This window comes from Macaca mulatta, chromosome 4 (assembly GCF_049350105.2).
Source record: "Macaca mulatta isolate MMU2019108-1 chromosome 4, T2T-MMU8v2.0, whole genome shotgun sequence".
Taxonomy (NCBI): Eukaryota; Metazoa; Chordata; class Mammalia; order Primates; family Cercopithecidae; genus Macaca; species Macaca mulatta.
In genome coordinates, this window is record NC_133409.1 from 151480314 (window position 1) to 151503380 (window position 23067).

The 23067-nt window shown below is 41.4% G+C and overlaps 1 long non-coding RNA gene across 2 annotated transcripts; it reads right to left on the reverse strand.

The window, feature by feature from the left end:
- Positions 1–1080: 1080 nt before the first annotated feature.
- On the reverse strand, positions 1081–20166 carry LOC144340496 (uncharacterized). Of its 2 annotated transcripts, none has more exons than XR_013416678.1 (4): positions 20023–20166; positions 18220–18308; positions 7964–8081; positions 1081–4213 (listed from the first exon to the last, which is right to left on the reverse strand). It is a non-coding gene; the product is annotated as an uncharacterized LOC144340496 (long non-coding RNA). The 2 variants fall into 2 exon arrangements; XR_013416677.1 differs by lacking the exon at positions 1081–4213 and adding an exon at positions 5882–6057.
- Between the last annotated feature and the right edge of the window lie 2901 nt (positions 20167–23067).

Genomic DNA, 23067 nt, shown 5'->3' on the forward strand with positions numbered 1-23067 from the left:
AGCACATGTTCTCAGGGTCTCCTGAGGACTGCGTCATGGGCTGTGGTCACTCACTTTTGGCTCACAATAAATCTCTCCAAATATGTTACCAAGTTTGATTCTTTTCATTGACAGTGTGGAATTCTGGTGTAGTAAGAGAGTTCAAGTGCTAGAGTGTAAGGGGTGGGGAAAAGTGACAAATTTTAATTATTGGAGCAGTGATCCAGGAAGAGAACTTTATCTGGTACCTGGCAGGCACGCAGAGTGTCTGAATGAACCAGTGACTAATAAATAACATATTTCCACCCATTCCCTTAAGGATAGATTATTACATCAAGTTTTTGTCTATCCCAGTTTATAGTCTAGATTATTGGAGTGGCATTGTGTGATGATGAAATGATTATTCAAACATCTCCCCTCAGCATTGTCTCTTATTAGGATTAAAACACCCAGGTTTGTAAGATCTCAGAGGATCTGGGTCCACACCGATGTTTTATATTAATATTTATATTTTCTTCTGTGTCGAAATATTTCTGGGGAGAGAATCTCTAACATTTATTAGTTTTTATGTGACACCCTCAAAGGCCTAAGAAATCCTAACTTCTAGGTTAGAGGTAGGACCACTCCACGTCTGGACAATGAACAGCTGGTAGCAACCTGTGTTTAGTAGATTAGGGATATGAAATAAATGCTTACATTTTGTTTATCTTTTCCTCTGGGACCAAAAAGATAGAGGCGTACTTGCTTACTCTTACTCTAAGTTTCTCTCTGTGGGATGGTGATGGGGTTTTCCTCCACCCAAATAACTTTCTGATTCTCCAACAGCAGCTAGGAGTCCTAGAGTTCGACTCCATTCTGACACTAACTACCTGGAGTTCACCTTGGGCTCCAAAGGTTTAAGGGCTCAGTCCCACAAGACTGTCCTCACTTTAGATGCAAGTCCCAAGTATCGGGTCCCAGGTTACCTGCACTTCTGTCTATCATGGCTGCAAAGTCAGGGGTCTCTCACCTCCCAAGGTTTGAGAATTCTTAAACTAACTCAAAGAACTCAGGAAGTTGCTATAGTCATGTAAACCAAAAAACGTCTGAGACAGGTCTCAGTCAGTTTAGAAGTTTATTTTGCTGAGCTGAAGATGCACCTTGGAAACAGAGACACAAATCATTGTAGCATCTGTGGCCCGTGCTTTTTCCTAACAGGGTTTTGAGGACTGCAATATTTATAGGGGAAAGAGCAGCCAGGAGAGGAAAAAGACAGTCAACTATGCATTCATCTCGTGCTCAGTAAATCTGCATTTAACATAAGATAAAGTAAACGTTGGGTAGAAAAGTCACCATGTGGGTGAAGGGATGATGTCTAGTCTTGTACCTGTGAAGATAAGCTGTTAATTTACATTGTTGGGGGAAAGTCAACAAAACTCTTTTAGAGTAAAGATGTTGGGGCCCACAAGGAATTATCTTGTGAGCAGTTTGTAAGGGAGGCGACCTGGGGAGATATGGGGTCTTCTGTCTTTGCAGTTATTTGTTTAGGAACAAAAGAAAGGCAGTTTTGCCATCACTCAGTCTCCAAACTTAACTTTTCCCTTTGGTATAGTGAATTTGGAGTCCTGAAATTTTATTTTCCTTTCACACTCAGTATTACAGTTTTTTTACTGTTATAGCTTAAATCCCCACCTTTTTGGCACCCGGGACCAGTTTCATGGAAGACAGTTTTTCCATGGACCAGTGGAGGTGGCGGAAGGCAGAGGGAAATGGTTTTGGATGACACTGCTGCACCTCAGATGACCAGGCATTAGTCTTTCATAAGGAGCATGCAACCTAGATCTCTCGCATGCAGAGCTCACAGTAGGGTTTGTGCTTCTATGAGAATCTAATTCCGCCACTGATCTGACAGGAGACAGAACTCCGGCGGTCATGCTCATGCTCTCTCGCCCACCGATCACCTCCTGCTGTGCGGTTTGGGTCCTACCAGGCCAGAAACTTGTACCAGTCCCCAGCCCGGGGGTTCGGGACCACTGGTTTAAATTATGCCACTATAGCAGAACACCTAGACTGGATAACTTATGACAAAGAGAAATTTGTTTTATTCATGGTGTGGAGGATGGGAATTCCCAGATCAAGAGACTGTAACTGGTAGAAAACAAAAGGACAAGAGAGGGTGAGAGGTAGGGGATAAAGGAGGTCAAACTCACAGCCTCAGGTCCTTTTATGATGAGCCTTAATCCACTAATGAAGGCAGAGCTCTGATGGTCCAATCACCTCTCAAAGGTCCCAGTTCTTAAAAATGTTGCATTCGGGAAGAAATATCCAACAGAAGCTTTTTTGGGGAAACATTCAAACCACAGCAGTTAAGGATACAAATGAGCAGACAGATGAAGAGGTGCACAGGGTGGGGTCTGGAAGGGCTCTGAGCACAGGAGCCTCTGTCCCCGTGGAGATGGAGTTCACCATCCTCCCCACACATGGACACACGGATGTGCTCACCAATTGGGAAGCTCTCGGAAACCCAATCTCTAGAGATTTCTATGTAAATTTCATTGTGTAGGCAAGATTAATTAAATCACCGGCCACTGTGTGACTGAACTCAACCTCGAGCTACTCTTTCCTTCCCAGACGTTAGGGACGGGGCTAAAAGTTCCAATCCTCTAATCACAGCTTCGTGTTTCTGGCAACCAGCCCCCATTCTGAAGCTATCTAGGAGCCCCTCACCCCACAGTCATCTCATTGCCATATTGAAGTCATGTTTATCACTGAGGAGATTGCAAATGTTTTAGAACATGGTTGTCAGGAAACAGGGACAAAGACCAAATATTTTTATTGGACCACAGATCACACCCTGGTTTTGACCATATTATCTCTTTTTATAATATTTATTATTTTATTTCAGAGATAATCACTTGCTCTGTTGCTCAGGGTAGAATGCAGAGGCACAATCATAGCTCACTGTAACCTCGAATTCCTGGACTCGAGTGATCCTTCTGCCTCAGTACCGTAAGTAGATAGCATTACAGGTGCACACCACCATGCCCAACTAATTTATAAATATTTTATAGGAATGGGTCTCACTATTTTGCCCAGGCTGATCTCAAACTCCTGGCCTTAAACAATGTTCCTACCATTGCCTCCCAAACTGATGGAATTACAAGCATGAGCCACTGTGCCTGGCCAATCACAGATCTCCTACACCAGAAGAATGATAACAGTGAAAAGATCCTGGCACATTACCAGAATCCTCTTTGGTCATTAGCAATTATCCCAGTACAGTCCAAAAATAGGAATAGTCTCAGCAACACATGGCTGCACCCTTTCAGGCATCTGGAGAAATTGATCTAAGAGACAATACTCTCTTGCTTACACCTCTTTCGAGTAGTTCATGTAACATTGGATTTTCCTCATTACATAACCCATGTGTTCATTCATTTACCCTCAGCTACTATTTCTCCTTCTCTTCATTTATACTAAACATTTATAATTTTGGAAGGAACACTAGGTTCTGCTGCCGTGCTGGCTTAGACGGTAGGGACCAATACTGTTCTAGCAAGTGTCTCGCATCATCCATTCCAGTTCATAGAGGGTAGGGTTATGCAGGTAGAGAACTGGGTGGCTATCTGACCCCAGGCAATACAGCTGCATTCAGTGTGATCCCCAACTTTGCTAGATGCAGTGAAGGCACAACCTACTTCTCCAGGCCCTTAGGAATTATTACATAAAGGACATAAAATATTTTTACAGTTTCTTGCTTAGGAATAATTCCTGTTTCTGGACTCTATTTGCATCCCTAGTCCTGGGACCACTGCATTAGGGATGAGAAAAGCAAGTTGAGGTGAATTACAGTCATTATTCCAGTGTCCTCCCACCATGGGAAGGAATATATGTAGATCACACCAGCACCTTCCCCTGATCCACCAGGAAAAGAGAGGATACTCTCATGTCAAGTGTGAGCACCCTCATGAAGGTGTATAAGCCCACCCTTCGTGCTTGTTTCCCCACTCTTACTTTATATACCCAATGTTTCAATTGGCTGTTTTAATTCTCTATGGAACTCTTCCTTTGAGGAGGGTGTCTCTCTGACCATTGTTGGACATTTTGAGCAGGTGCATTTTCCGGTGTAAAGAAAAGTGACTCAGTAGTCCACATGGTTGCAGTACCTCCCATACAGGTTCTTTGTAGCACTCCGAGCATTTGCATCTGAGACAAAGCAGGGACCTCTCTTAGAAGACTGCCAGGGCCTCCCAACCTGGAAATAAAGAAAAACCTTCAGTTCCTTCAAGAGAAATTCCAGGCACCTAGACAGCCCGAAAAAGTAAGTGAGTGACCTTATAAACAAGAAGGTAATGATAGCTTAAATCAATAGCCAAGGAAGTTAGAGTCACAAGATGTTTGATTCTCTATAAAAACTAAAAATAACATCTTAACATATGTTCCTGAGTTGTTTTTCAGAAACATAGATTCCCACCTAATAGATCCACTGACAGGGAGACCTTATAAAGGGGAAACTGAGGACTGAAATCTGACCGCTGTTCTTTGTTCTAAATTTCTTCCTGAGGGGACTGGAGAGAGTCAAGGCCACAGGCCAGGCCTGAACATTCCTCTCTACTCCCCCCAACTGTGTAAGGAAACTCTGCTTCCTTATCTATCACAAATCAGAGAATCTTTAAATCTACCTAAGACCTGTAAGCTCCCTCATGAAGATATTCCACCTTTTAAGGCCGAAGCAGTGTGTCACTTCTATGCATTGATTTATGATGTTGCCTGTAACTCTGCTTTCCCGAAATTTGTCCCTGCCTTTAAAAATCCTTGCTTGTGAGCCATCAAAAAGGGTGGGTCTTAAGCATTAGCTGTCTGATTCTCTTTGTTTGGCACCCTGCACATAAATGCCCTCCTTTCTCCCACTACAATCTCAGTGTGGATGTTTGCTTTTACTGCCCCAGGTGAGTGGACCCCAGTTTAGTTTGGTAACACACCTACCACCAGCTGAACAAAGCCCACTCCAGGGGGAGGATCTATTCCTGTCAAGACCCATTTGCTGCTTCCTGGGGCTAATGGTATCAGCCTAACTTGCCAGCTATGTATTTTCGAGGCCTTCCCATTAAAGAATCTGCTACATAGCCATATGCTATCTCTCTTTTTTTTGTTAAAGAAAGCCCTTCTTATGTGTGTTTTGTGCCTGTGATGTGTGGAATGCAAGAGGAATATATCTTGATTCTACCTATCTCTGCATTGCTACAATCCCAATGTCTACTTATCTCACAGACTCAGGTGATCACCACAAGCAAATGTGGATTTTTTGTTGTTGTTTTTGAGATGTGGTCTTGATATGTTTCCCTGGTTGGCCTCAAATGCTGCTCAGCTAAAATCTAAGTCCTGGACTCAAGATATCCTTCTGCCTCAGCCGCTCTTATAGCTGGAATTTCAGGTGCACCTGGCAAACACTTAGAGATAAATTCTTGTTGATTTCAATCACCTTCTAAACCTGGAAGGGAGTTATTCTGAGGGGAACTGAACAGCACTGAGGGGACAGTGCTAAATGATTCATGAGAAACTGACCTCATGATCCAACCACCTCCCTCCCTCCAGGCCCCACCTATAATGCTGGGATCACATCTCGACATGAGATCTGCACAAGAACAACATCCAATCTATATCAGGAATTAACAGATCTTACATTAATGAACCCCTCAAATTACCATAGCGATTTTCATAGGACTTGCCTCATATGGGCATTCTTTTCATAGGTAACTTTCCCATTGGTCTCCTGATGAATTATACAGCCAGGCCATTAGTCACTCCCTGTAAGTCAGTAAAAACTAAAACGTAGGAACTTTATCATTGTTCAATTCTTCCACCACTGCTAAGAAAACACCATGCAATTAAGTCCACAAGAGCTCCTCTGTTTTTACCTTCTTTGATCAAAGAGGTGGACTTCCAAACAGGATGCTGTCCATTCATCTTGCAAATGCTGTACACAAACCACCCAGCGGTTTGTGAGTCAGCTGACTGATACTGCAGTTCAAATCCCAGCGCTGTCTGCTACAGAGTTCCATCTTGCTCGAGGAAGGTCAGTGTATTTTTAATTTACACCTTCAATGAATTGAATGAAGCCCACCCACATTATAGACATCAATCTACTTTATTCAAAGTCTAGCTATTTATATGTTAATCTCATCCAACAAACATCCTCACAAATCATCCAGAATAATGCTTGACCACCTATCGAGGCATGATGCTTTAGTCAAGATGACCAATATTTTTTTTTATTATTATACTTTAAGTTCTAGGGTACATGTTCACATTGTGCAGGTTTGTTACATATGTATACATGTGCCATGTTGGTGTGCTGCACCCGTTAACTCATCATTTACATTAGGTATATCTCCTAATGTTATCCCTCCCCACTACCCCCACCCCACGATAGGCCCCGGTGCATGATGTTCCCCACCCTGTGTCCAAGTGTTCTCATTGTTCTATTCCCACCTATGCGTGAGAACATACGGTGTTTGGTTTTCTGTCCTTGCGATAGTTTGCTCAGAATGATGGCTTCCAGCTTCATCCATGTCCCTACAAAGGACATTTAGGTTGCTTCCAAGTCATTGCTATCGTGAATACTGCCATAATAAACATACGTGTCCATGTGTCTTTATAGCAGCATGATTTATAATCCTTTGGGTATATACCCAGTAATGGGATCACTGTGTCAAATGGTATTTCTAGTTCTAGATCCTTGAGGAATCGCCACACTGTCTTCCACAGTGGTTGAACTGGTTTACAGTCCCACCAACAGTGTAAAAGTGTTCCTATTTCTCCACATCCTCTCCAGCACCTGTTGTTTCCAGACTTTTTCATGATTGCCATTCTAACTGGTGTGAGATGGTATCTCATTGTGGTTTTGATTTGCATTTCTCTGATGGCCAGTGATGATGAGCATTTTTTCATGTATCTGTTGGCTGCATAAATGTTTTAGCTGAGAAGTGTCTGCTCATATCCTTTGCCCACTTTTTGTTTTATTTTTTCTTGTAAATTTGTTTAAGTTCTTTGTAGAATCTGGATATTAGCCCTTTGTCAGATGAGTAGATTGTAAAAATTTTCTCCCATTCTATAGGTTGCCTGTTCACTCTGATGGTAGTTTCTTTTGCAGTGCAGAAGCTCTTTAGTTTAATTAGATCCCATTTGTCAATTTTGGCTTTTGTTGTCATTGCTTTTGGTGTTTTAGTCATGAAGTCCTTGCCCATGCCTATGGCCTGAATGGTATTGCCTAGGTTTTCTTCTAGGGTTTTTATGGTTTTAGGGATGACCAATAAAATGAATTATGACATTCTTCAATATAAGAATACTCTGAGGAAATTAGCCTGTGACCTAATAAAACAAGGAGCAAACAACTGTTTCTAAAAATGTACAACCAATAATCAAAAAGCCCTCCCTATAGATTGTTTTTCAAGGTCACTCTATAATTCTGGGTAAAAAAACAACAACAACAAAAACCATGTATTTGTTGATATTTGTTGAAAACCACAGAAGAAGAGAAAATGGAAAAAGCAGAAAGTGAAAAAAATAAGAATAATAATAAACATGACAGCAGTTATTTCATTGGAAACAATGAAGATGAGGAGACAGATGAGCAACATCTTTAGAGTCCTTAAAGGAAAATGCTGTGAAACTAGATTCTATTCCCAGAAAATAATATCTTTTTCAAATATATATGTATAATTTTAATTGACAAATTATAATACGTTCGTGAGATATTGTTTGATGTATTGATATATGTATACCATGTGTAATGATTAAATTAAGCTAACACGCCTTGAATATATCTATCAAAAAACAAAGGGATTTTAGGCCAGGCACAGTGGCTCATGCCCGTCATCCCAACACTTTGGGAGGCCAAGGTGGCCAGATCACAAAGTCAGGAGTTCAAGGTCAGCCTGACCAACATGGTGAAACTTCGTCTCTACTAAAAATACAAAAATTAGCTAGGCATAGTGGCACACACCTGTAATCCCAGTTACTCAGGAGGTTGAGGCAGGAGAATCACTTGAACACGGGAGGTGGAGGTTGCAGTGAGCCAAGATCATATCATTGCACTCCAGCCTGGGCAATAGAGTGAGACTCTGTCTCAAAAACAAACAAACAAACAAACAAACGAATTTTAGACATATAGGGAGTGAAAAAATAACCAGCAGAACTAATCTATAATAAATGTTTCAGTCCTCTAGGCAAAAAGAAAATTAAGGGACTAGTTGGCACAGTAGACTAATGGTGAAGAAACAGCTTCATTGACCCCTTCCACTGAGACAGAGAACACAGCCCCGGGGCCTGGGAATTCCTCAACCCAATCCACCACCTTGGGCACCTGTGTACTCCTCCTGGGTACCAGTGGTTGGGTGCAATCACCTTAGCTATCACCTACCTGCAAACACCACTTATGGGCATCCCACCCAGCCTATCACAGCTGCCGCTAACAACGCACACTGCTTGGGACCCAGAGAATCAGCCCATCATTGCCACTGCCAAGCTAGCTTCCCAGGAGGCAAAGACCCCACCCACCCACCCAGTCAACGACTGCCACTACTGGCATCCAAGCAAGCCACCTGGAGGCCCAGGAATTATCCCACCAGGAACCACCAACACAAATGTCAGTATACACCACCTTGGGGCACAAAGATAGGAACACTCAGCACATCACTGCCACCACTGGAGCCTGAAGACTGTCTCATGTGGCATCCCAGGCCGCAGCACATCTTCACCACAGCCTCACTAATAACCACACCCTAATGCACAGAAGAAATCACAGATACCATTAACACTGTCTACAGCCAAAGAAATTATACAGAGACCATAGTACTCTACTACGTACTACACCCAGAATCAAATACAAAGTACCCCACACAACCAACACCATAGACTCATCTTCAGGAAAAAGTTCTCCACTATGAAACAAAATTCAAAAATAGGAAGAACTGACTGTTATATCAGATGCAAAAATATTAACATTAGGACAAAGAAACATGAAAAAGCAAAAAAGAAAAAAAAAAAAAAACCCCAAAGGAACACAATAGATCTTAATCAAAAAGATATTTTCAAGATTCCGGATAAACGATTCAAAACATTTATTTTACAGAAGTTCAGTGAGATACAAAAGAATTCTGAAAAAAAAAATACAAAGAAAACATACAAATAATTCAGGATATGAATAAGAAGTTTACAAAAGATATAGATTTAAAAAAAAACAAACAGAAATTCTGGAATTAAATAATTCATGACATGGAATTCCAAATACATTTGAAAGCTTCAACAATATACTAGGTCAGGCAGAAGGAAGAATTCCAAATCTTGAAGATACACATTGTGAAATAATTCAATCAGTAAAACACACACACACAAAAAAGAATGAGCAAAGCCTTTGTGACATTTGGTACAATACAAACAACCAAATATTCAAATTATTGGTATCCTCAAGAGAAAAGAGACAAAGAACAGATTAGAAAACCTATTTAATGAAAAAATAGATGAATAATTCCCAACTCTAGCAAGTGATTTAGATATTCAGATACAAAATGTTCAACAATTCTGAGAAGAATAGAAGGCAAAAAGTTCTTCTCCATGGCATGTAATCAGACTTTCTATAGTCTAAGGTAAAACACAAATCCTAAAAATAGCAAGAGAAAAGCATTTAGTCACCCATAAAGGAAACCTCATTAGAGAGACTAACAGCAGATTTGCTTTCTTTTTTCTCTTTTCTTTCTTTTTTTTTTTTTTTCTTTTTTTTTTTGAGACAGAGTCTTGCTATGTTGCCAGGCTGGAGTGCAGTAGTGCAATCTCGGTTCACTGTAACCTCTGCCTCCTGGGTTCAGGTGATTCTCCTACTTCAGCCTCCCAAGGAGCTCAGATGACAGGCACATGCCACCACACACAGCTAGTTCTTTGTGTGTGTGTGTGTGTGTGTGTGTGTGTGTGTGTGTGTGTGTGTGTATTTTTAGTAGAGATGGGATTTCACCATGTTGGCCAGGATGGTCTCTATCTCTTGACCTCATGATCTGCCCACCTCAGCCTCCCAAAGTGCTGGGATTACAGGTGTGAGCCACCATACCCGGCTCTAACAGCAGATTTCTTAGCAGAAATCTTACAGGCCAGAAGAGAATAGGATAGTATAATCAAAGTCCTGAAAGAAAAGAACTGCCAAGCCAAGAGTAATAAACCAAGCATAATTATTCTTCATAATTGAAAAGGAAATTATCTTTCCAAGACAAGAAAATGCTGAAAGGCTTCATTACCACTAGACAGGGCATACAGGAAATGCTCAAGAAAGTCCTCAACCTGGAATTGAAAGGACAATGTTTTCAACATTTCCACATTATTACCAAGAAAACATACACAAGTATAAAACTCACTGGTAAAGCAATCACACAAAAGAGGAAGAGAAAGTTCTCAAAAGGTCCTACAACAGAAATCCACTAAACCATAATGACAAGCAATAAGAGAAAAAGACAAAGGACATAAAAACAACCAGAAAATGACAATATGACAGGAACAAAGCTATTGGGAACAGGCCCCCCAAAATCTGGCCATAAACTGTCCCCAAAACTGGCCATAAACAAAATCTCTGGAGCACTGTGACATGTTCGTGATGGCCATGACGCCCACGCTGGAAGGTTGTGGGTTTACCGGAATGAGGGCAAGGAACACCTGGCCCACCCGGGGCAGAAAACTGCTTAAAGTTGTTCTTAAACCACAAACAATAGCATGAGCGATCTGTGCCTTAGGGACATGCTCCTGCTGCAGATAACTAGCCAAACACATCCCTTTATTTTGGCCCATCCCTTTCTTTCCCATAAGGAATACTTTTAGTTAATCTATACTCTATAGAAACAATGCTTATCACTGGCTTGAGTTAATAAATATGTGGGTAAATCTCAGTTCAAGGCTGTCTGCTCTGAAGGCTGTAACACTCCTGATTTCCCACTTCACACCTCCATACTTCTGTGTGCATGTCTTTAATTCCTCTAGCGCCACTGGGTTAGGGTCTCCCTGACAGAGCTGGTCTTGGCACAAAGCCTCACATTAATAAAAATATGGAATGTAAACAGATTAAATTATCCACTTATAAGATATAGAATGGCTGAATGGGTACAAAACATGATCTAAGTATATTCTGCTTACAAAAAAACTTACCAGAAATACTACCTCATGACAATCCATAGACACAGAAGGTAAAAGAATGCCAAGAGGATATCTATGCAAATAGAAACCAAAAGTAAGCAGGAGTAGCTATACTTATAGCAGACAAAATAAACTGTAAGTCAAGAGCAATTTTTTTAAGAAATAAGGAAGGTCATCGCATAATCATAAAGAGATCCATCCAAGAAGAGAATAGAACAATTCTAAATACATATTCACTAAACACTGGAGCATCTAGATTCATAAAACAAATATTACTATATCTAACAAGAGAGATAGACTCCAACACAATAAGAGAAAGGGGACTTCAACATCCCAGCCTCAGCATGAGACAGATCATCTACACAGAAAATCAAGAAAGAAACATTGAATTTAAACTGAATTTTACACCAAATAAAGCTAACAGATATTTACACAGCATTCTATCTAACACTACAGAATATACACTCTTTTCATGAACACAGGGAACATTTTCTAGGAGAGAGCCTTTGTTAAGCCACAAAACAAGTCTCAACAAATTTGAAATCATATTAAATATCTTCTCTGGCCACAATGGAATAAAACTAGAACTATACACCAAGAGAAATGTTGGCAACTAGACCAATACATGAAAATTAAACAACGTACTCCTGAATAACCATTGAGTAAACAGAGAAATTAAGAGTAAATCAAAAAGTTTCTTGAAACAAATGAAAATGGAAACACAACATACCAAAACTGGTGGGATACAGCTAAACAGGGCTATAAGGGAGATTTATAGCAATAAATACCTACCTAAGAAAAGTGGAAACATTACAAATTAACAATATAACAATGAACCTTAAGGAACTAGAAAAACAAGAAAAAAACTCATCCAAAATTAGCAGAAAAGAAATAATAAAGATCATAGTAGAACTAAATAAAAGCTTTTAAAACCCATGTAAATGATCAACAAAATGAAAAGTTTGTTCTTCAAAAACATAAAGAAAATCGACAAACCGCTAGCTAAACAAACCTAGAAAAAAAAGAGAAAATATGTTAAGAATAAAAGTTCCTCTTCAAAGTTTTCCTTTTTGGGTTAGAATGATAAGTGTTAAGAAGATAGTTCCTCTTAAAAGCTTTCTTTAAGTTTCCCTTGCTCTTCATACTAACAAATCTTCTATTTTACTAATGACTCCTTATTATGCCTCCAAGTAGTTGTTACATACAGTAAAGAAATAAACACATTCTATGTTCTTGTACTTGAACCAAGGCCTAACTCCTTTGTTCCCTAGTCTGCCTGGATCTGCCTGGACATGACCAGACGTGTCCCAGCTTGCAGCCTATGCTCTTTCCTTATTTGGAAATATTATTGTCTTCCTGGTTTCCCATAAACAACCCCTTCCTTTCCTTTGCTCCCCATTGGGCCTTTACCTTATTTGGGAAAGTTTAAGTTTTTAGCCAACTGGGATCAGCTTAGATTGTGTGGTCCAGCTCCAGCCAATGGAGACAGGACACAACAGTAGAAACAACTTGCATTAGGAATAAAAACCCCTGCTTTCCTTTGTTCTGGGTGCTCTCGTGGCAATCAGGCTTATGGGTAGCACCCGTCTGCAGAAGTAACAATTGCCTTGCTGAGAAATCCTTTGTTCAAGTGTTCATTTTCTTTGTGACTCCAAGCTTTATTTCTAACAATTTTCTGGGGGCTCATCCAGGATTCCCATTCTCCTTTGGTAAGGGGTCTTTGGTCACCCCATCTAGGGGAAGTGCACCCCACTGCTCCACTACAGTGGCCCCAGGGACAGGGGACTGGGAGTACCCATAGTGATGAATAAATCCAGGCTCTCAGCAATGTGGAAGGAGAAGGCCTGCAAGTACCATGACGACCAGGTAACTCTGTGCACAGACCAAGGTAAAAAAAAAAAGGTCACAAGGGCAACAGTATTTCTTGGTGGTCTAGATATTCTGGAGGTTAAAGGGCATGAAAAGTAACAAGCACTAACTACTGCAGTGCAGAGGGAGTGAGTCCAATCTGTGGTTCCGGGGGCACCTCTTATGGCTTACGGTGGCCCTCTTGTAAGGATCCTGATCTTGGGGTTTATACAGTCCAGCTGATGATGAGGGGAGCCTAATTTCCTCTGGGAAAGCAATCAGAGTGGACGAAGCAAAAGCAGAAGAGTGCAAGGAACCTCCAGGGTAGGGATTAAACCTCCAAGGAAGGGTAGGTGAGACTATCTCTAGTTTGAGGGACTGAGCCTAACCAGTATTCAATATGTCAGTGTCCTTCATCGTCTTGGCATGAGATGACAAACCCTTAGTATTTACCTGAGACAACAACACCTCTTCAGCAGGTGGTCATCGGACTGGTGGAGCTTAAGACTCATGTCCATGATCAACTGCAGGGTGACTGGAGTGTTGTCCTCTTCCAGGGAGGGAGGTGGTTTCTGTCTCCTCTCAACATTTTACATGTTTTAAACCAAAAATAAACATCAAAGCCACCCCCTCCTAACCATCTTAATGGACACCCTCAGCCAGGGTGCTCAAAAGTTAACCTGAAACACTGGCTCAAGCCACCATGATTATGTCGTCTTCCTTTTTGGAGTTCAGGAAAAGCTGACCAGCATTTACCATCAACACAGACCTTAAATCTGATCAGAAACATTTACAATCTATTCTCTCTGAAGCCTGGCACCTGGAGCCGTCATCTGCATGAGAAAATTTTGGACTCCACAACCTCTTATCATAACCCAGACATTTCCTTTCTATTGATAGTAACTCAACCAATCGCCAATCAGAAAAATTAAAAATCTACTTATAACCCAGAAGCACTACCCCACAACCCTTGCCTGCTTCACATTGTTCCAACTTTCTAAACTGAGCCCATGTATAGCTTAAATATATTTCATTGATGTCGCATATCTTCCTAAAATGTATAAAACCAACCTGTGCCACAACCACCTTGAGCACATGTTCTCAGGGTCTCCTGAGGACTGTGTCATAGGATGTGGTCACTCATTTTTGGCTCAGAATAAATCTCTTCAATATGTTACCGAGTTTGACTCTTTTCATTGACAGTGTGGAATTCTGATGTAATAAGAGGGTTCAAGTGCTGGAGTGTGAGGGGTGGGGAGAAGTGACAAATTTTAATTCTTGGAGCAGTGATCCAGGACAAGAACTTTAACTGGTACCTGGCAGGCACGCAGAGTGTCTGAATGAACCAGTGACTAATAAATAACATGTTTCCACCCATTCCATTGAGGATAGGTTATTACATCAAGTTTTGGTCTATCCCAGTTCATACTCTAGATTATTGGAGTGGCATTGTGTGATAATGAAATGACTATTCAAACAGCTTCCCTCGGCTTTGTCTCTTACTAGGATTAAAACACCCAGGATTGTAAGATCTCTGAGGACCTGGGTCCACACTGATGTTTTATATTAATATTCATATGTTCTTGTGTGTGGAAATATTTCTGGGGAGAGAATCTCTAACATTTATTAGTTTTTATGTGACACCCTCAAAGGCCTAAAAAATCCTAACTTCTAGGTTAGAGGTAGGACCACTCCATGTCTGGACAATGAACAGCTGGTAGCAACCTGTGTTTAGTAGATTAGGGACACAAAATAAATGCTTACATTTTGTTTATCTTTTCCTCTGGGACAAAAAAGATAGAGGCGTACTTGCTTACTCTTACTCTGAGTTTCTCTCTGTGGGATGGTGATGGGGTTTTCCTCCAACCAAATAACTTTCTGATTCTCCAACAGCAGCTAGGAGTCCTACAATTCGACTCAATTCCGACAGTAACTACCTGGATTTCACCTCAGGCTCCACAGGTTTAAGGGCTCAGTCCCACAAGACTGTCCTCACTTCAGATACAAGTCCCAAGTATCGGGTCCCAGGTTACCTGCACTTCTGTCTATCATGGCTGCAAAGTCAGGGGTCTCTCACCTCCCAAGGTTTGAGAATTCTTAAATTAACTCAAAGAACTCAGGAAGTTGCTATAGTCATGTAAACCAAAAAATGTCTGAGACAGGTCTCAGTCAGTTTAGAAGTTTATTTTGCCGAGCTGAAGATGCACCTTGGAAACAGAGCCATAAATCATCGTAGCATCTGTGGCCTGTGTTTTTTCCTAACACGGTTTTGAGGACTTCAATATTTATAGGGGAAAGAGCAGCCAGGAGAAGAAAAAAACAGTCAACTGTGCATTCATCTCATGCTCAGTAGATCTGCATTTTACATAAGATAAAGTAAATGTTGGGTAGAAAACTCAAATATGTGTTTGTCTCCGGGTAGGTGAAGGGATGATGTCTAGTCTTGTCTTTGTCTTGTGCCTGTGAAGATAAGCTGTTAATTTACACTGTCAGGGGGAAAGTCAACAAAACTCCATTTTAAAGTAAACATGTTGGGGTCCACAAGGAATTATCTTGTGAGCAGTTTGTGAGGGAGGCCACCTAGGAAGATATGGGGTCTTCTATCTTCGCATTTATTTGTTTAGGAACAAAAGAAAGGCAGTTTTTCCATCACTCAGTCTCCAAACTTAACTTTTCCCTTTGGTATAGTGAATTTGGAGTCCTGAAATTTTACTTTCCTTTCACACTCAGTATTGCAGTTTTTTTTATTTTTATAGCTTAAATCCCCACCTTTTTGGCACCCGGGACCGGTTTCATGGAAGACAGTTTTTCCATGGACCAGTGGAGGTGGCGGAAGGCAGAGGGAAATGGTTTTGGATGAAACTGTTGCACCTCAGATGATCAGGCATTAGTCTTTCATAAGGAGCATGCAACCTAGATCTCTCTCATGCAGAGCTCACAATAGGGTTCGTGCTCCTATGAGAATCTAATTCGGCCACTGATCTGACAGGGGGCGGAATTCCAGTGGTCATGCTCATGCTCTCTCGCCCACCGATCAACTCCTGCTGTGCGGTCTGGTTCCTACCAGGCCAGGAACTTCTATCAGTCCGCAGCCCAGGGATAAGGGACCCCTGATTTAAATTATGTCACTATAGCAGAACACCTGAGACTAGATCACTTATAACAAACAGAAATTTGTTTCATTCATGGTGTCAAGGATGGGAATTCCCAGATCAAGGGACTGTATCTGGTAGAAAACAAGAGCAAGAGAGGATGAGAGGTAGAGGGAAAAGGAGGTCAAACTGACAGCCTCAGGTCCTTTTATCATGAGCCTTAATCCATTAATGAAGGCAGAGCTCTGATGGTCCAATCACCTCTCAAAGGTCCCATTTCTTTAAAATGTTGCATTCGGGAAAAAATATCCAACAGATGCTTTTTTGGGGAAACATTCAAACCACAGCAGTTAAGGATACAAATAAGCAGACAGATGAAGAGGTGCACAGGGTAAGGTCTGGAAGGGCTCTGAGCACAGGAGCCTCTGTCCCTATGGAGATGGAGTTCACCACCCTCCCAGCACGTGGACACACGGATGTGCTCACCAACTGGGAAGCTCTCCGAAACCCAATCTCTAGAGGTTTCTATGTAAATTTCATTATTTGGCAAGATTAATTAAATCGCCAGCCATTGTGTGACTGAACTCAACCTCGAGCCTCTCTTTCCTTCCCAGACTTTAGGGATGGGGCTAAAAGTTCAAATCCTCTAATCACAGCTTCGTGTTTCTGGCAACCGGTCCCCATTCTGAAGCTATCTAGGAGCCCCTCACCCCACAGTCATCTCATTGCCATATTGAAGTCATGTTTATCACTGAGGAGACTGCAAATGTTCTAGAACCCGGTTGTCAGGAAACAGGGACAAAGATCAAATATTTTTATTGGACACAGATCTTCCCTGGTTTTGACCACACTATCTCTTTTTATAATATTTATTATTTTATTTTAGAGATAATTTCTTGCTCTGTTACTCAGGGTAGAATGTAGTGGCACAATCATAACTCACTGTAACCTCAAATTCCTGGACTCAAGTGATCCTTCTGCCTCGGCCTCCTGAGTAGATAACATTACAGGTGCACACCACCATGTCCAACTAATTTTTTAATATTTTGTAGGAATGAGTCTCACTATTTTGCCCAGGTTGGTCTCAAACTCCTGGCCTTAAACAATGTTTCTGCCATTGCCTCCCAAACTGACGGAATTAAAAGCGTGAGCCACTATGCCTGGCCAATCACAGATCTCCTACACCAGAAGAACCATAACAGTGAAAAGATCCTGGCACATTACCAGAATCCTCTTTGGTCATTAACAATTATCCCAGTGCAGTCCAAAAATAGGAATAGTCTCAGCAACACATGGCTGCACCCTTTCAGGCATCTGGAGAAATCGAGCTAAGAGACAATACTCTCTCTTACTTATACCTCTTTCGAGTAGTTCATGTAACATTGGATTTTCCTCATTACATAACCCAGGTGTTCATTCATTTACCCTCAGCTACTATTTCTCCTTCTCTTCATTTATTCTAAACATTTATAATTTTGGAAGGAACACTAGGCTCTGCTGCTGTGCTGGCTTAGACTGAAGGAACCAATACTGTTTTAGCAAGTGTCTCCCGTCAGCCATTCCAGTTCATAGAGGGGAGGGTTATGCAGGTAGAGAACTGGGTGGTTATCTGACCCCAGGCAATACAGCTGCATTCAGTGTTAGCCCCAACTTTGCCAGATGCAGAGAAGGCACAACCTACTTCTCCAGACCCTTAGGAATTATTACATAAAGGACATAAAATATATTTACAGTTTCTTGCTTAGGAATAATTCCTGTTTCTGGACTCTATTTGCATCCCTAGTCCTGGGACCACTGCATCAGGGATGAGAAAAGCAAGTTGAGGTGAATTACAGTCATTATTCCAGTGTCCTCCCGCCATGGGAAGGAATATATGTAGATCACACCAGCACCTTCCCCTGATCCACCAGGAAAAGAGAGGATACTCTCATGTCAAGTGTGAGCACACTCATGAAGGTGTATAAGCCAACCCTTTGTTCTTGTTTCCCCACTCTTGCTTTATACACCCAATGTTTCAATTAGCTATTTTAATTCTCTATGGAACTCTTCCTTTGAGGAGGATGTCTCTCTGACCATTGTTGGACATTTTGAACAGGTGCATTTTCCTTTGTAAAGAAATGTGACTCAGTGGTCCACATGGTTGCAGTACCTCCCATTCAAGTTCTTTGTAGCACTCCGAGCATTTGCATCTGAGATAAAGCAGGGACCTCTCTTAGAAGACTGCCAGGGCCTCCCAACCTGGAAATAAAGAAAAGCCTTCAGTTTCTTCAAGAGAAATTCCAGGCACCTAGCCAGTCCTAAAAAGCAAGTGAGTCATCTTATAAACAAGAAGGTAATGATAGCTTAAAACAATAGCCAAGGAAGTTAGAGTCACAACATCTTTGACTCTCTATACAAACTGAAAATAACATCTTAACATATGTCCCTGAGTTGTTTTTCAGAAACATAGATTCCCACCTAATAGATCCACTGACAGGGAGACCTTATAAAGGGGAAACTGAGGACTGAACTCTGACTGTCGTTCTTTGTTCTAAATTTCTTCCTGAGGGGACTGGAGAGAGTCAAGGCCACAGGCCAGGCCTGAACATTCCTCTCTACTCCCCCCAACTCTGTAAGGAAGCTGTGTAAGGAAACTTTGCTTCCTTATCTATCACAAATCAGAGAATCTTTAAATCTACTTAAGACCTATAAGCTCCCTCATGAAGATATTCCACCTTTTAAGGCCGAAGCAGTGTGTCACTTCTATGCATTGATGTATGATGTTGCCTGTAACTCTGCTTTCCCGAAATTTGCCCCTGCCTTTAAAAATCCTTGCTTGTGAGTCATCAAAAAAGTTGGGTCTTAAGCGTGAGCTGCCCGATTCTCTTTCTTTGGCTCCCTGCACATAAATGCCCGATTCTCTTTGTTTGGCTCCCTACACATAAATGCCCTCTTTTCTTCCACTACAATCTCAGTGTGGATGTTTGTTTTTACTGCCCCAGGTGAGCGGACCCCAGTTTAGTTTGGTAACACACCTACCGCTAGCTGAACAAAGCCCACTCCAGGGGGAGGATCTATTCCTGCCAAGACCCATTTGCTGCTTCCTGGGGCTAATGGTATTAGTCTAACTTTCCAGCTATGTATTTTCAAGGCCTTCCCATAAAAGAATCTGCTGCACAGTCATATGCTATCTCTCTTTTTGTTAAAGAAAATACTTCTTATGTGTATTTTGTGCCTGTGATGTGTGGAATGCAAGAGGAATATGTCTTGATTCCGCCTATCTCTGCATTGCTAAGGCCCCAATGTCTACTTATTTCGCGGACTCAGGTGATCACCACAAGCAAATGTGGATTTCTTGTTGTTGTTGTTTTTGAGATGTAATCTTGATATTTTTCCCTGATTGGTCTTACATGTTGCTCAGGCTAAAATCTAACTCCTGGACTCAAGATATCCTTCTGCCTCAGCCGCTCTCATAGCTGGAATTTCAGGTGCACCTGGCAAACACTTGGAGATAAATTCTTGTTGAATTCAATCACCTTCCAAACCTGGAAGGGAGGTATTCTAAGGGACCCTGAACAGCAATGAGAGGATGGTGCTAAATGATTCATGAGAAACTGACCTCATGATCCAACCACCTCCCTCCCTCCAGGCCCCACCTATAATGTTGGGGATCACATGTCGACATGAGATCTGCACAAGAACAACATCCAATCTATATCAGGAATTAACAGATCTTACATTAATGAACCCCTGAAATTATCATAGTGATTTCCACAGGACTTGCCTCATATGAGCATTCTTTTCATAGGTAACTTTCCCATTGCTCTCCTGATTAATTATACAGCCAGGCCATTAGTCACTCCCTGTAAGTCAGTAAAAACTAAAACGTAGGAACTTTATCATTGTTCAATTCTTCCACCACTGCTAAGAAAACACCATGCAATTAAGTCCACAAGAGCTCCTCTGTTTTTACCTTCTTTGATCAAAGAGGTGGACTTCCAAACAGGATATTGTCCATTCATCTTGCAAACGCTAGACACAAACCAACCAGCAGTTTGTGGGTCAGTTGACTGATACTGCAGTTCAAATCCCACCGCTGTCTGCTGCAGAGTTCCATCTTGCTCGAGGAAGGTCGGTGTTTTCTTTAATTTACACCTTCAATGAATTGAATGAAGCCCACCCACATGATAGACATCAATCTACTTTATTCAAAGTCTAGCTACTTATGTGTTAATCTCATCCAACAAACATCCTCACAAATCATCCAGAATAATGCTTGACCACCTCTCTAGGCACCATGCTTTAGCCAAGATGACCAATTTTTTTTTTATAATTATACTTCAGGTTCTAGCGTACATGTGCACAACGTGCAGGTTTGTTACATATGTATACATGTGCCATGTTGGTGTGCTGTACCCATTAACTCGTCATTTACATTAGGTATGTCTCCTAATGCTATCCCTCCCCACTGCCCCCACGTCATAACAGGCCTCGGTGTGTCATGTTCCCCACCCTGTGTCCAAGTGTTCTCATTGTTCAATTGCCACCTATGAGTGAGAACATGCAGTGTCTGGTTTTCTGTCTTTGTGATAGTTTGGTCAGAATGATGGTTTCCAGCTTCATCCATGTCCCTACAAAGGACATTTGGGTTGCTTCCAAGTCATTGCTATTGTGAATACTGCCACAATAAACATACATGTGCATGTGTCTTTATAGCAACATGATTTATAATCCTTTGGATATATACCCAGTAATGGGATCACTGTGTCAAATGGTATTTCTAGTTCTAGATCCTTGAGGAATTGCTACACTGTCTTCCACAATGGTTGAACTAGTTTACAATCCCACCAACAGTGTCAAAGTGTTCCTATTTCTCCACATCCTCTCCAGCACCTGTTGTTTCCAGACTTTTTAATGATTGCCATTCTAACTGGTGTGAGATGGTATCTCATTGTGGTTTTGATTTGCATTTCTCTGATGGCCAGTGATGATGAACATTTTTTCATGTGTCTGTTGGCTGCATAAATGTTTTCTTTTGAGAAATGTCTGTTAATATCCTTTACCCACGTTTTGTTTGATTTTTTTCTTGTAAATTTGTTTAAGTTCTTTGTAGATTCTGGATATTAGCCCTTTGTCAGATGAGTAGATTGTAAAAATTTTCTCCCATTCTATAGGTTGCCTGTTCACTCTGATGGTGGTTTCTTTTGTGGTGCAGAAGCTCTTTAGTTTAATTAGATCCCATTCGTCAATTTTGGCTTTTGTTGTCATTGCTTTTGGTGTTTTAGTCATGAAGTCCTTGACCATGCCTATGGCCTGAATGGTATTGCCTAGGTTTATTTCTAGGGTTTTTATGGTTTTAGGGATGACCAATAAAATGAATTATGACATTCTTCAATATAAGAATACTCTGAGGAAATTAGCCTGTGACCTAATAAAACAAGGAGCAAACAACTGTTTCTAATAATTTACAACCAGTAGCCAAAAAGCCCTCCCTATACATTGTTTCTCAAGTTCACTCTATAATTCTGGGTTAAAAAAAAAAAATCCATGTATTTGTTGAAAACCACAGAAGAAGAGAACATTGAAAAAGCAGAAAGTGAAAAATAATAATAATAATAATAAAGATGACAGCAGGTATTTCACTGGAAACAATGCAAATGAGGAGACAGATGAGCAACATCTTAAGGTCCTAAAAGGAAAATGTTGTGAAACTAGATTCTATTCCCAGAAAACAATACCTTTTTCAAATAGATATGTATAATTTTAATTGACAAATTATAATACATCCGGGAGATATTGCTTGATGTATTGATATATGTATACCATGTGTAATGATTAAATTAAGCTAACACACCTTCAATATAGCCATCAAAAAATAAAGGGATTTTAGGCCAGCCACTGTGACTCATGCCTGTCATTCCAACACTTTGAGAGGCCGAGGTGGGCAGATCACGATGTCAGGAGTTCAAGACCAGCCTGACCAACATGGTGAAATCTCGTCTCTACTAAAAATACAAAAATCAGCTAGGCATGGTGGCAAGCACCTGTAATCCCAGCTACTCAGGAGGTTGAGGCAGGAGAATCACTTGACACAGGAGGTAGAGGTTGCAGAGAGCCAAGATCACACCATTGCACTCCAGCCTGGGCAACAGAATGAGACTCTGTCTCAAAAATAAACAAACAAACAAACAAAGGGATTTTAGACATATAGGGAGTGAAAAAATAACCAGCAGACCTAAACTATAATAAATGTTTCAGTCCTCTAGGCAAAAAGAAAATTAAGGGACTAGTTGGCACAGCATTTAATGATGAAGAGACAGTTTCATTGACCCCTCTCACTGAGACAGAGAACACAGCCCCAGGGCCTGGGAATTCCTTTACCCAATCCACCACCTTGGGCACCTGCGTACTGCTCTTGGGTACCTGAGGTTGGGTTCAATCACCTTAGCTGTCACCTACATACAAACACCACCTATGGGCATCTCACCTAAACTATCACAGCTGCTGCTAACAACGCACACTGCTTGGGACCCAGAGAATCAGCCCAGCATCGCCACTGCCAAGCTAGCTGCCCAGGAGACAAAGACCCCACCCACCCACCCACCCAGTCAACCACTGCCACTACTGGCATCCAAGCAAGCCACGCGGAGGCCCAGGAATCAGCCCTCCAGTAACCACCAACACAAATGCCAGTATACACCACATTGGGGCACAAAGATAGGAACACTCAGCACACCACTGCCACCACTGGAGCCTGAAGACTGTTTCATGTGGCATCCCAGGCCGCAGCACATCTTCACCACAGCCTCACTAATAACCACACCCTAATGCACAGAAGAAATCACAGATACCATTAACACTGTCTACAGCCAAAGAAATTATACAGAGACCATAATACTCTACTACGTACTACACCCAGAATCAAATACAAAGTACCCCACACAACCAACACCATAGACTCATCTTCAGGAAAAAGTTCTTCACTATGAAACAAAATTCAAAAATAGGAAGAACTGAC